Source organism: Eptesicus fuscus, chromosome 9, assembly GCF_027574615.1.
Source record: "Eptesicus fuscus isolate TK198812 chromosome 9, DD_ASM_mEF_20220401, whole genome shotgun sequence".
Lineage (NCBI taxonomy): Eukaryota > Metazoa > Chordata > Mammalia > Chiroptera > Vespertilionidae > Eptesicus > Eptesicus fuscus.
The window spans coordinates 101,891,208-101,904,176 of NC_072481.1; the positions used below are offsets into that span (position 1 = coordinate 101,891,208).

At 39.9% G+C, this 12,969-nt stretch overlaps 1 non-coding gene across 1 annotated transcript; it reads left to right on the forward strand.

The window, feature by feature from the left end:
* The first annotated feature begins 833 nt into the window (after positions 1-833).
* Positions 834-918, forward strand: MIR9213 (microRNA mir-9213). Its single transcript, NR_130507.2, is given in 1 exon segment — positions 834-918. It is a non-coding gene; the product is annotated as a microRNA mir-9213 (primary transcript).
* The last annotated feature ends 12,051 nt before the right edge of the window (positions 919-12,969 follow it).

Genomic DNA, 12,969 nt, shown 5'->3' on the forward strand with positions numbered 1-12,969 from the left:
ATCAGCTGTACGGTAATATTACCTGGGGAAAATGGGGAAGTATTTTGGATTTATGTTTCTGACCCCTTCATGGGTAAGAGCCCTTACATGGGCTGTTCCCCTGCCTAATGTAGTCACCAATAATACCAAACACCTTGGTCATCCAGGAGGACCATGGGTGGGGCAAGGAAGTATAATTACAAAGGGGTTGCCACCCAGCTTCCCTTCTGTATGACACAAAATCAAACCACTGCTCCTTTGTGTGTAAAATTAAAGAGAGGTTTCTGGCTTGTGTGGACACCAAAGGAAGGGACTATCACTACTTGCTCCTGAGAGAGGTGCAGAAAATGTAACTCTATTCTAACAAACTAGACAACCTGGAGGAAATGGACACATTCCTAGAAAAATACATTGTCTATACAAAAAGAAATTGACAGCCAGTTTGAAATGGAATTGCCATGGCCCAGAGCAAAGAATATCCTTACATGATATTATTCTACAATGTCATTATAATTTTTCCCAGATTTGTGTTACCCCCATTACCTATAATAGTACCTCGCACCCTTGGAATCAATAAAAAATCATCTTTTTGGTGCTTGGAGACAAAGGCGAGGATGTTTTAGAATTACAACAGCATAATGTACAATTATCTCAAACAAACTTACAAACTAATTCTCTGAATGTCTGTTAGCAATTTAAAAAGGACATGAAAGGATTTAATACCTTCCACTGTGTAGAGGGCCCCCTGGGAAGGCACCTGAGCATTCTATATTGGCCCCTCTTGCCCTCTTCTCACAATCCAATTGCCCACAGCTATTGCCTGAGCTTTCTGTTCATGCCGAGGTTGAAGCCTCGTGGTGGCTGGTACCATGGATCTGTCTCTCGCCCAGTGGGGTGAGCTGGGCCCTCCCTGGAGAAGAAACCTGGGTTACCCAAGATATGTGATCAGTGCTGCGGCCCTGCCAGCAGGCGAGGGGATTCCAAGGCAGGTGCTGGGCGTGGAGGCCACGGGGGCATAGGCTACCAAGGAGACAGAACTGAACCTCACACCACCCTGCTTGGCCCCGGAGGATGGCTGGTTAGCCAGAGACGGGTAAGATTCCTCAGGGAAGGAACAACCTAAGATAGGCACAGTCACAGAGGGGCCATCAGGAGAGAACTTGAGGGTCAACAGAGGTGGGGCACAGACCCTCACCCCCCCAACTTTTCAGGGGCCAGAACCCTCACCCCTTATGAGGGAGGTCGCCTGCCCCCATGGCTGCTTTGCTTCCCATGCCCAGCTCAAATTGGGACCCAGGTAACAGACAGAGACTTAGCAGACAGCAGCTGCCCTCTCAGTACAACAAGACTTGTTTGAGTTGTTTTGTACCCATGGTGTGGGGAAGTGGGTTTTTGATATCTAAATCCAGCCTACCACCAGGAATGCTCAGGGCCTTACTCAAGAAGGCAAATAATCCTTTCCACTAATATTTACAGGGTAAAATAAGATTGTTGTTAGAATATTAAATTTGACAGTAAAATAGTAGACAAGTTTTCAGACTAATTTAAATTGGCTAATTGAAATAAGCAAATATTGCCGAAACCGGTTTGGCTCAGTGGATAGAGCGTCGGCCTGCGGACTCAAGGGTCCCAGGTTCGATTCCGGTCAAGGGCATGTACCTTGGTTGCGGGCACATCCCAGTAGGGGGTGTGCAAGAGGCAGTTGATCGATGTTTCTCTCTCATCGATGTTTCTAACTCTCTATCCCTCTCTCTTCCTTTCTGTAAAAAATCAATAAAATATAAAAGTAATTGTACTGGACAAAAAGCTGTTCCTAAAGTGTTAACTAAAATTTTTATTGTTAGTTCATCTCATGGTAAAATTGCATAACATGTAATGAACCTAAAGCAGTCATGTTTTAGTGCAAAAAATTAAAATTTAAAAGCTATCAAGACAACATTATAAAATTTTCAAAAGCCTCCTGAAATTTAAATAAAAAAAAGGGGCATAGTAGAAGAATATCATGTAAGGAAAAATATCCTGTAAGTAAATTACATCTAGAAAATTTTTACTTTAGAAAATTAACTTTCATTTGTAATGCTAACATCAAGACACCCATGAAAAACACACACGGTGTCAAAACAAGCCAAAGGAAAATCGTTTGGGAAAAAAATGAAAAAGGATCCCAAGTCAAATTTATAGAAAAGATTCCTTTATTAACTTTTGGTCGAGAATATGTTTGTATATTTTCAGAAAACAACTCCAAGGCCATGTGGATACCTGCAACAGAGAGGAATTGACAGGACTGCTCCAGCCATGAAGACAGAAGAGAAACAGTCCAGAGATGGAAGACGCTGATGACGGATGCCTTGCCATACTAGTAATCAGCAGCTGTGCATCACTGCAGGTTGCCCAGGACCAAACCAGAGAGAGTCAGACCTGCATCACCACCTTTTGTCCATCATCCAGAACTGAAATATCATTGCCGACATGTACACATAAGGAACTGTTTGACATTGAAATTGGGACTAAAAAGAATTGTTTGCCCAGAAAGAAACTCACTACAGACTGACTCATTTGCCTCTCAGCATAACCATTATTGTTTGTATCATTTTCGATTCTTATAAGTGTATTTCTAGTATCACATGATCTCACTCATCTAGGGGAAATGATGAACAACATAAACTGATGAACAAAAACAGACCCGGAGACAGGGAAGCATCAATCAGACTGTCAAACCTCAGAGGGAAGGTAGGGGAGGGTGGGGGTAAGGGAGAGAGATCAACCAAAGGACTTGTATGCATGCATATAAGCCAAACCAGTAGTCACGGACAACAGGGGGGTGGGGCATGTGTGGGGAGGGATTTGGGATGGGAATGGGGGGATGAGGACAAATATGTGATACCTTAATCAATAAAGAAATTTTACAAAAACAAGCCACATGGTGAATGTGCAAATCTGAACAGTTGGAAATTTGTGGTCATATTAGTTTTATCTCACCTCTTTTGAAAGATATAATCAAGATACTGAGAAAATAAATTTTCCATTTCTTGTGAACTAAGGAAAAATAAAATGTCCATATCACCTGAAGCAATCTATGGAATCAATGCAATCCCTGTTAAAATACCAATGGCATATTTCACAGACCTACAACAAACACTCCAAAAATTTATATGGAATCAAAAAAGACCCCAAATACCCATAGCAATCTTGAGAAAAAAGAACAAATTTGGAGGAATCACAATACCAGATATCAAATTATACTACAAAACCACTGTGCTCAAAACAGCCCAGTACTGGCACAAGAATAGGCATATATATCAATGGAACAGAACAGAGAATCCTACCTAATACTAGACAAATATGCAAATTGACCGTACCTTTGCTATGCCCGTGATTGGCCAGGAGGCGCGGGGGGGCAGGACTCGGTGTGGCCGGGGTGGCCGATTGGGCCGGCAGGATGCTGAGCTTGCGTTGCCAGCGGCAGCTCGAGCTCAGCGTCTGCGCCATGGCTCTGCTGCGGCACAGAAGCAGCCTCTGGGGCAGCGAGCTCACGTCCCACTGCAGACCATCAAAGGCCTGGTGCACCAGCAGACAGGCACCCAGCTCCCCTGCGATCGAAAGCAAAAGTGTGGGAGCTGGGTGCCTGTCCATTCAGACACCAGCGATCAAAAGCAAAAGTGTGGGAGCTGGGTGCCTGTCCACTCAGGCACCAGGCCTTTCAGAAGCCTTTGCTGCGCCGGAGGCTTCTGAAAGGCCTGGTGCACCAGCGGACAGGCACCCAGCTCCCCCGTGATCGAAAGCGAAAGCATGTAGGGGACCCTACACGTGCATGATTCAATCATGCACTGGGCCTCTAGTCCAGAAATAAACCCAAGCCATTATGTTCAATTAATATTTGACAAAGGAAGCAAGAGCATACATGGGAGCAGAGACAGACTCTTCAATATATGGTGTTGGGAAAATTGGACAGGTACATGCAAACAAATGAAACTAGACCACCAACTTACACAATTCACAAGAATAAACTCGAAATGGATAAAAGACTTAAATGTAAGATGTAAAACCATAAAAGTTCTAGAAGAAACCATAGGCACCAAAATCTCAGACATCTTTTGTAGCAATATGTTTATAGATACGTCTCCTAGGACAATGGAAACTAAGGAGAAATCAACAAATGGCAGTACATAAAAATAAAAAAGTTTCTGCACAGCAAAAGAAACCATCAACAAAATAAGAGAGCCCACTACATGGGAAAACATATTTGCCAATAATACATCTGATAGTGGGTTAATCTCCAAAATATATAGGGAACTCATACAACTTAATAAAAGGAAGACAAACCATCCAATTAAAAATGGGCAAAGAACCTAAATAGACACTTCTCCAAAGTGGACATACAGAAAGCCAAGAGACATGAAAAAATGCTCAAAGTCACTAATCATCCGAGAGATGCAAATCAAAATGACAATGAGTTATCATTTCATACCTGTCAAAATGGTTATCATAAACAAAACTCTAAGTGCTGGCGAGGTTGAGAAAAAGGAACCCTAGTACACTGCTGGTGGGAATGCAAACTGGTGCAGCCATTGTGGAAAACAGTATGGAGTTTCCTCAAATAATTAAAAATGGGACTACTATTTGATCCAGTGATCCCACTTCTAGGAATATATCCTAAGAAACCTGAAACACTCATCAGAAAAAATATATGTACCCCTATGTTCATAGCAATGCAATTTACAATACCTAAGATTTGGAAACAGCCTAAGTGCCAATGATGAGCAGAGACAGATGAGTGTATAAAAAATCTGTGGTACATTTACACAATGGAATACTACATGACAATAAAAAAGAAAGAACTCTTAGTATTTGCAACAACATTAATGCACCTGGAGAGTATTAGGCTAAGTGAAATAAGTCAGTCAGAGAAAGATAAGTATCACATGATCTCAATTATGTGGAATATAATTAACCAAATAAAATGAATATCAAATATTGACCCAGAGACCTAGAAGCATGAACAGAATATTGAACCTCAGAGGGAAGGCAAAGGTGGGCAGGTGGGAAGAGATCAACCAATGAACTTGTATGCATATATACATAACCTATGGACACAAACAACGGGGGAGGGTGAAGGCCTCAGTGGCAGGGGGGGGAGGGATGGGAGCAGGCTGGAAGAGGTTAATGGTCCCCCATTAAGGAGGACCTATGTAATACTTTCAACAATAAAGATTTTAAAAATTTTTAAAAAGAAATTGAAATATGGCCTGTGTTCATGGATCGGAAGAATCAATATAGTTAAAATGGCTATATTACCCAAAGAAATAGGCAGATTTGATTCAGGCATTCTCTTAAAGGGCCTGCAAACATAGTTACTTGCTGACAACCTCATTAATTCTGAGCGCTAGTGCTGGGGCAGCAGCTCAAAAGATGCCTGGAAATATGAAAGGAACTGAATTGTTTGGCTTCACACAAAAGCTGGAGGCACAGCTTTTTTTCAAAAAGAAGTGCTGGCAGAGACAAATGATTTTTGTTGTTGTTGTTGAGACTTCCTCACACCCAGCCTGCAGTCACAGGTGGGAGCCATATCTGAGTCTCCATCAATCTGGCTAACACTGTTCGCTGCCCCCTAGTGATTCCATGACAATCCACAGCATTCACCTTGTATGCCCACCCAAGCAACTTCCAGTGGCTTCCCCATAGAATCAACCTTGGCCTGTATTGGCTTATATTACAGAATTTCATAAAAATCTCTCAAACGTTCACAAACACCATTAGCTTCTGTGTGCCCTGTACCTCTTGCTAAGCAGTACTAAGCTTGGCAGCTGGCCTAAGTTCACAGCCTAGTCTCTCCCAGGCAATTCCAAAGCCACTACAAATGGAAACCAATTGCAACTCATACCAAATGGCTTCAGGCAAGGCATAGGAAGCAGCTGACCTTGGCATGCAACGTAGACCCTCCCAAGAGGCCCCAAAACTAATGTATCCAGTGGCCAGCTTCAGACTACAACAGAGCACCATCCAACCACCTCCAGAAACAATACACAAGAACAGACTCACCAGGCCCCAGAGACCTGCTAAAGCAAATCCTGCTTTATAGGGTCAGACCCTCCAATGTAGTCATAGCCAACACTTACAACCAATAGCGTAAGGGTCATTCCTTCTGATTGAAATGCCAACAACAATACAACAGGAGTGCACACACAACCAACATAAAGAACACATCTGTAGCACCTAGCTCAGATGAACAGGAAGACTGCACCCAGGCCCCACAGAACACTTATAACGTAAGTCCACTCTACCAAGATAGGGAGACAAAGCAGCTCTACTTAATACATGGAAACACAAGGAAGTAGCCAAAATAAGAGATAAAGAACAGAACAAATGAAAGAACAGAACAGAACTCCAGAAAATGAACAAAACAAAATGGAGACAACTAATTACAAGATGCAGAGTACAAAACACTGGTTATAAAGGTGTTCAGTGATCTCAGTAAGAACTTCAACATAGAGAGAGGAAACATAAAAATAAGATGAAAAAAAAACCCAGAAATTAATACAATAATAGAAATGAAGGATACACTAGATGGAATCAACAGTGGAATAGATGAAGCATAGTATCAAATCAGCCATTTAGAAGATAAGGTAGCGGAAAACACCCAATCAGAACAGCAAAAAGAAAAAGAAAGTTTTAAAAAGGAGGATAGGAGGAACTAAAAGTGGCGGCAGAGTAATGCTTAATGGACACACTCCCAGGACCAAACTGGAATTACAACTAAAATATAGAAAAATTTCCTGAATAATCAATGGAAGACTCATTGGAGAGAACCCTGATAAGCAAGGACCAAAAGTGGAGACCACAGATAGACTGGTAGGAGTGATGGAGGTGCGAAAGGGCTGGTCAGGCTCCCACTGACAGCAACTGAAGTCCTGAAGAGATATCTCAGTTGTGGGGGGTTAGTATTGAGAACCCTGGGGTCTAATCCCCAAGCTGGACCTCCCAAGAGAGCACCAGAACTATGAAGAGCATTGAGGGTGCTATCTGCCAGGGAGAGACTGCTGGAAATGCTGGCAACCTCTTAAAGGGCCAACATACAAAATTTCCTGTGGAGCCACTCACCTTGTACTCTGGCAGAGGGAGGGCTGAGTGAACTGGTGCTGTGTGAGTAGAAGCCAGGATCAGGGGCTCTGGGGTTAGAACTCAGAAGACATAATCTCCAGTTTCCTATGCTGAGTCATTCCCTCATGCTGTAGAGGTCATTTTTCTCAGGCAGACATTTGCTAAACAGGCAGCTTTGCCTGGGGGAAAGACAGTTGACCCACACTATAGGAAACACCTTGCCCCACTGTGAGGCCCATTAAGAGACTGAGTATAACAATTACCTCCAGGCAGAAGCAATTGCCCCACCGTGTTGGAAAAAAAATTCACGCCACACCTGAGGGCTATTCAAGACAAAATCTTATCAGTCTGTAGGCAGAGGCAGTCTCTAGAGGTTTTGAGTCTTTGCCTGATCTAATTAGTCAGAAACAGTGTTTGACAGTTTCCTGCACTAAAGATCGAGAGGTGTAGCAGATCTACCTGACATAGTCACAAACCGAAATAGGCAGCCAAAATGGGGAGACAAAGATACAATGCCCAAATGAAAGAATAAGAGAATATCCTGAAGAGATAAATGAAATGGAGATAAGAAATGTATCTGATATAGAGTTCATAATAATGATGGTAAAAATGCTCAACAGTATGAGAAAAGATATCGTAATTATGAAAACAGAAATAAAGGATGACAAGCACAAATTAAAAAATACATTGGAAGGAATACACAGAAAATTAGGGGAAGCTGAGGATCGAATCAGCAAATTAACCCTTTGCACTCGCTTGCTTTTTTCTCAATTCCTTTATTCTACTCGGGATTTAATTTTTTAAATACCCCAGATTTTACAAAGTGCGGCAGTAGAATAAAAAACTGGAGTTTCTTTTCATACAAACTTATTTATTTGGATTTTTTTTATATTTCAAATTATTGATACATTCAAAGAGTATAAAAAGAGCTGCTACCGATGCTAACCGAGTCGAGTCACACTTGACATCCAAGTGCAAAAGGTTAAAAGACAGAGTTGAAAAAAATTACCCAATCAGAGAACGAAAAAGAAAAAAACAATTAAAAAACAGGAGGACAGCTTAAGGGAGCTGTGGGACAATGTGGAAACATAACAATATTCAAATAGCAGGTGTGCCAGAACAAGCAAAAAGGGAAAAGGGGATAGAGAATGTGTTTGAAGAAATAATGGCAGAAAACTTCCCTAACCTGGTGAAGGAAAAAAAATCACACAAGTCAGGAGGCACAGAAAGTCTCAAGCAAAAAGAACCCAAACAGGCCCACATCCAGATATCATAATTAAAATGCCAAAAATTAAAGACAAAAAGAGAATCTTAAAGGTAGCAAGAGAAAAGCCAACTGTTACCTACAAAGGAGCTCCCATAAGGCTGACACTTGATTTCTTATCAGAAACTCTACAGACCAGAAAGGAATGGCATGAAATACTCAAGGTAATGGAAAGCAAGGATCTGAAACCAAGATTACTATAGCAAGGCTATCTTTCAAAATAGACAGTGAAATAAAGTGCTTCCCAGAAAAAAAAAAAAAAAAAATGGCTAAAGGAGTTCATCACCACCAAGCTAGCATTACAAGAAATGCTAAAGAAACTGCTGTAATGAAAAGAAGAAAGGGAGAGATAAACCTAGGCATACAGAATTAAAATGGCAATAAATAAGTACCTATTAATAATAACCTTAAGTGTAAATGGATTAAATGCTCCAATCAAAAGACATAGGGTATCTGAATGGATAAAAAAAAATATGACTCAACTTTATGCTGTCTACAAGAGACTGACCACAGAACAAAAGACTCACACAGGATGAGAGTGAAGGGATGGAAAAAAATGTTCCATGCAAATGGAAACAACAAAAAAAAATTTGGAGTAGCAATACTCATATCTAACAGAATAGACTCAAAATGAAGGCAATCACAAGAGACAGCAAAGGTCACTACATAATACTAAAGGGATTGGTCCAACAAGAGGATATAACCCTGGTAAACATATATGTACCCAATATAGGAGCACCTAAATATATAACAAAACTTCTAGAAAACTTTAAGGGAGGGATCAACAATAACACAGTCATAGTAGGGGACATCAACACCCCACTGACTTCACTGGATAGATTTTCCAGACAAAAAATGAATAAGGAAACAGTAACTCTAAGGGACTCACTGGATCAGATGAATTTAATTGACTTTTATAGAAATTTTCACCCCAAAGCTACAGAATATACATTCTTCTAAGTGCACATGGATCATTCACAAAGATAAACCACATATTAGAACACAAAACAAGTCTCTACAAGTTCAAGAAGATTGAAATCATATCAAGCATCTTCTCAGATCACAGTGGGATGAAATTAGAAATCAACCACAGTAAAACACCCAAAAACATTCAAACACATGGAGGCTAAATAGCATGTTATGAAACAATAAATGGGTTACCAACCAGCTCAAGAAATAAATAAAAGACTTCCTAGAAACAAATGAAACTGAACACACAACAACCCCAAATCTCTGGGACAGAGCAAAAGCAGTCCTTAGAGGAAAGTTCATAGCACTATAAGCATACCTAAAAAAAACAAGAAAAATCCTATATAATAAAAGACTAATATGCAAATTGTCCCCACCGGCATAAGTTCGACTGACCAGGAGTTTGATGTGCGCTGACCACCAGGGGCGGCAGTGGCAGGCAGCCTGGGGAAGGGAGGCCCCGGCCAGCAGCCAGCAGCTGCTAGGGACACTATCCATACACGAATTTTGTGCACTGGGCCTCTAGTTAATAATAAACTATTTAACCCTACAACTTAAAGAACTAGAAAGAGAACAACAAGAAAAGCCCAAAGTAAGTAGATGGAAATAATAAAAATTAGAACAGAAATAAATGACAATAGAAACGAAAAAAAAGTACAAAAAGTCAATGAAACCAAGAGCTGCTTCTTTGAAATGATAAACAAAATTGATGAACTTTTAGCCAAACTCATCAAGAAACAAAGAGAGAGAGAGAGAACCCAAATAAAATCAGAAATGAAAATGGAGAAGTAACCACTGACATCAGAGAAATACAAAGGATGGTAAGAAATACTATGAACAACTATATGCTAATAAGATGGACAAAATGGATGAAATGGAAAAATTCCTTTAAAAATACTACCTTCCAATACTGAATCAGGAAGAATCAGAAAACCTGAATAGGCCAACTGATGAAATAGAAGAAGTAACAACAACAACAACAACAACAACAACAAAACCTGCAAGGAAACAAAAGCCCGGGTCTGGATGGCTTCATAGGGGAGTTTTTACCAAACATTCAAAGAACTAATACCTATACTCCTCTAACTAGTTCCAAAAATTCAAGAGAAAGGAATACTTCCAAACTCTTTTTATGAGGTCATCATTATCCTAATTCCAAAGCCAGATAAAGATACTACAAAGAGAATTACAGGCCAATATCATTGATGAATATAGATGCTAAAATCTTCAACAAAGTATTAGCAAATGGGATCCAGCAATATATTAACAAGATCATACACCATGACCAAGTGGTATTTATTACAGGGATGCAAGGCTGGTACAATATTTTCAAATCAATAAACTTGATACATCACATAAACAAGTTGAAAGACAAAAATCACATAACTCTATCAATAGAAGCAGAAAAAGCATTTGACAAAATCAAACATATAAAATGGAGCATATCTCAACATAATAAAGGCCATATATGACAAACCTACAATGAACATCATACTCAATGGGCAATAACTAAAACCATTTCCCCTAAGATCAGGAACAAGACAGGGATGTCTGTTTTCCTCACTCTTATTCAACATAGTACTGGAAGTCCTAGTCTCAGCAATCAGACAAGAAGAAGAAATAAAAAGGCATCCAAATTGGAAAGAAGGAAGTAAAACTCTCATTATTCTCAGATGACATGATATTGTACTTAGAAAACCCTAAAGACTCCATAAAAAAACTACTAGATTTAATAAATGAATTTGGCAATGTAGCAGGATAAAAATCAATACCCCAAAATCAATGGCTTTTCTACATACCAATAATGAATCCTCAGAAAGAGAAACAAACAAACAAAAAAAAAAAACAATCCCATTTATCATTGCAACAAAAAAATTAAGATACTTAGTAATAAACTTAACCAAGGAGGTGAAAGGCTTGTACTTGGAAAGCTACATGACATTGAAAAAAGATAGAAGAAGATGTAAACAAGTGGAAGAATATTCCATGTTCATGGATTGGTAGAATTAACATCATTAAAATGTCTATACTACCCAAGGCAATCTACAGATTCAATGCTATCTCTATTAAAATACCAACAGCATATTTCACACATCTAGAACAAATTCTCCAAAATTTTATTTGGAACAAAAAAAGACCCCAAATAGCTGCAGCAGTCTTGAGAAAGAAGACCAAAGTTGGAGGAATCACAATACCAGATATCAAGTTATACTACAAAGCCACAGTAATCAAAACTGCCTGGTACTGCCACAAGAACAGGCATATAGATCAATGGAACGGAACAGAGAACCCAGAAATCCACCCAACCCATTATGCTCAATTAATAATTGACAAAGGAGGCAAGAGCATACAACGGAGTCCAGGCAGTCTCTTCAATAAATGTGGTTGAGAAAATTGAACAGATACATGAAAAAAAAAAAAAAGAAACTAGACCACCAATTTACACCATACATAAAAATAAACTCAAAATGAATAAAAGACCTACATGTAAGTCAGGAAACTATAAAAATCCTAAAAGAAACCATAGGCAAGAAAATCTCAGACATCTCTCATAGAAATATGTTTACCAATACATCTCCTAGGGCAAAGGAAATAAGGAGAAAATAAGCAAATGGGACTTACATCAAAATAAAAAGCTTCTGCACAGCAAAAGAAACCATCAACAAAACAAAAAGGGAGCCCACTGTATGGGAGAACATATTAGGCAATGATACATCTGATAAAGGGTTAATATCCAAAGGAACTCATACAACTTAACAAAAGGAAGACAAACAATCCAATTTAAAAATGGACAAAGGACCTAAATAGACACTTCTTCAAAGTGGACACACAAGTGGCCAAGAGACATATAAAAAAATGCTCAAAGTCACTGATCATCAGAGAGATGCAAATTAAAACGACAAGGAGATTTCACCTCACTCTGGTCAGAATGGCTACCATCAACAAATCAATGAATGACAAGTGCTGGTGAGGATGTGGAGAAAAGGAAACCCTCGTGCACTGCTGTGGGGATGCAGACTGGTGCAGCCACTGTGGAAAACAGTATGGAGTTTCCTCAAAAAATTAAATATGGAACTGCCATTTGACTCAGTGATCCCACTTCTAGTAATATATCCTAAGAAAACCAAAGCACCAATCAGAAAGAATGTATGCACCCCTATGTTCACAGCAGCACAATTTACCATAGCTAAGATCTGCAAACAGTCCAAGTGCCCAGTAGATGAGTGGATAAAAAAGCTGTGGTACATTTATACCATGGAATACTATGCAGCAGTAAAAAAGAAGAATTTGTTACCCTTTGAGACATCATGGAGGAACCTGGAGAGTATCATGCTAAGTGAAATAAGTCAGTCAGAGAAAGGCAAGTATCACATGATCTCACTCATATGTGCAATCTAATGAACAAAATAAACTGATGAACGGAGTGAATCCAAAGACATGGAAGCCTGGAACAGAGTGTGGAATCTCAGAGAGAAGGCGGGAGAGGGTGGGTGGGTTGGAGGTAATCAACCAAAGACCTTGTATACATATATGCATAACCCATGGATGCAGACAGTGGTGTGGTGAGGGCCTGAGGCGGAGGATGGGGGGCGGGGGGCTGGAAGGGGTTGATGGGGAAACAATGGGACATATGTAATACTTTCAACAATAAAGTTAAA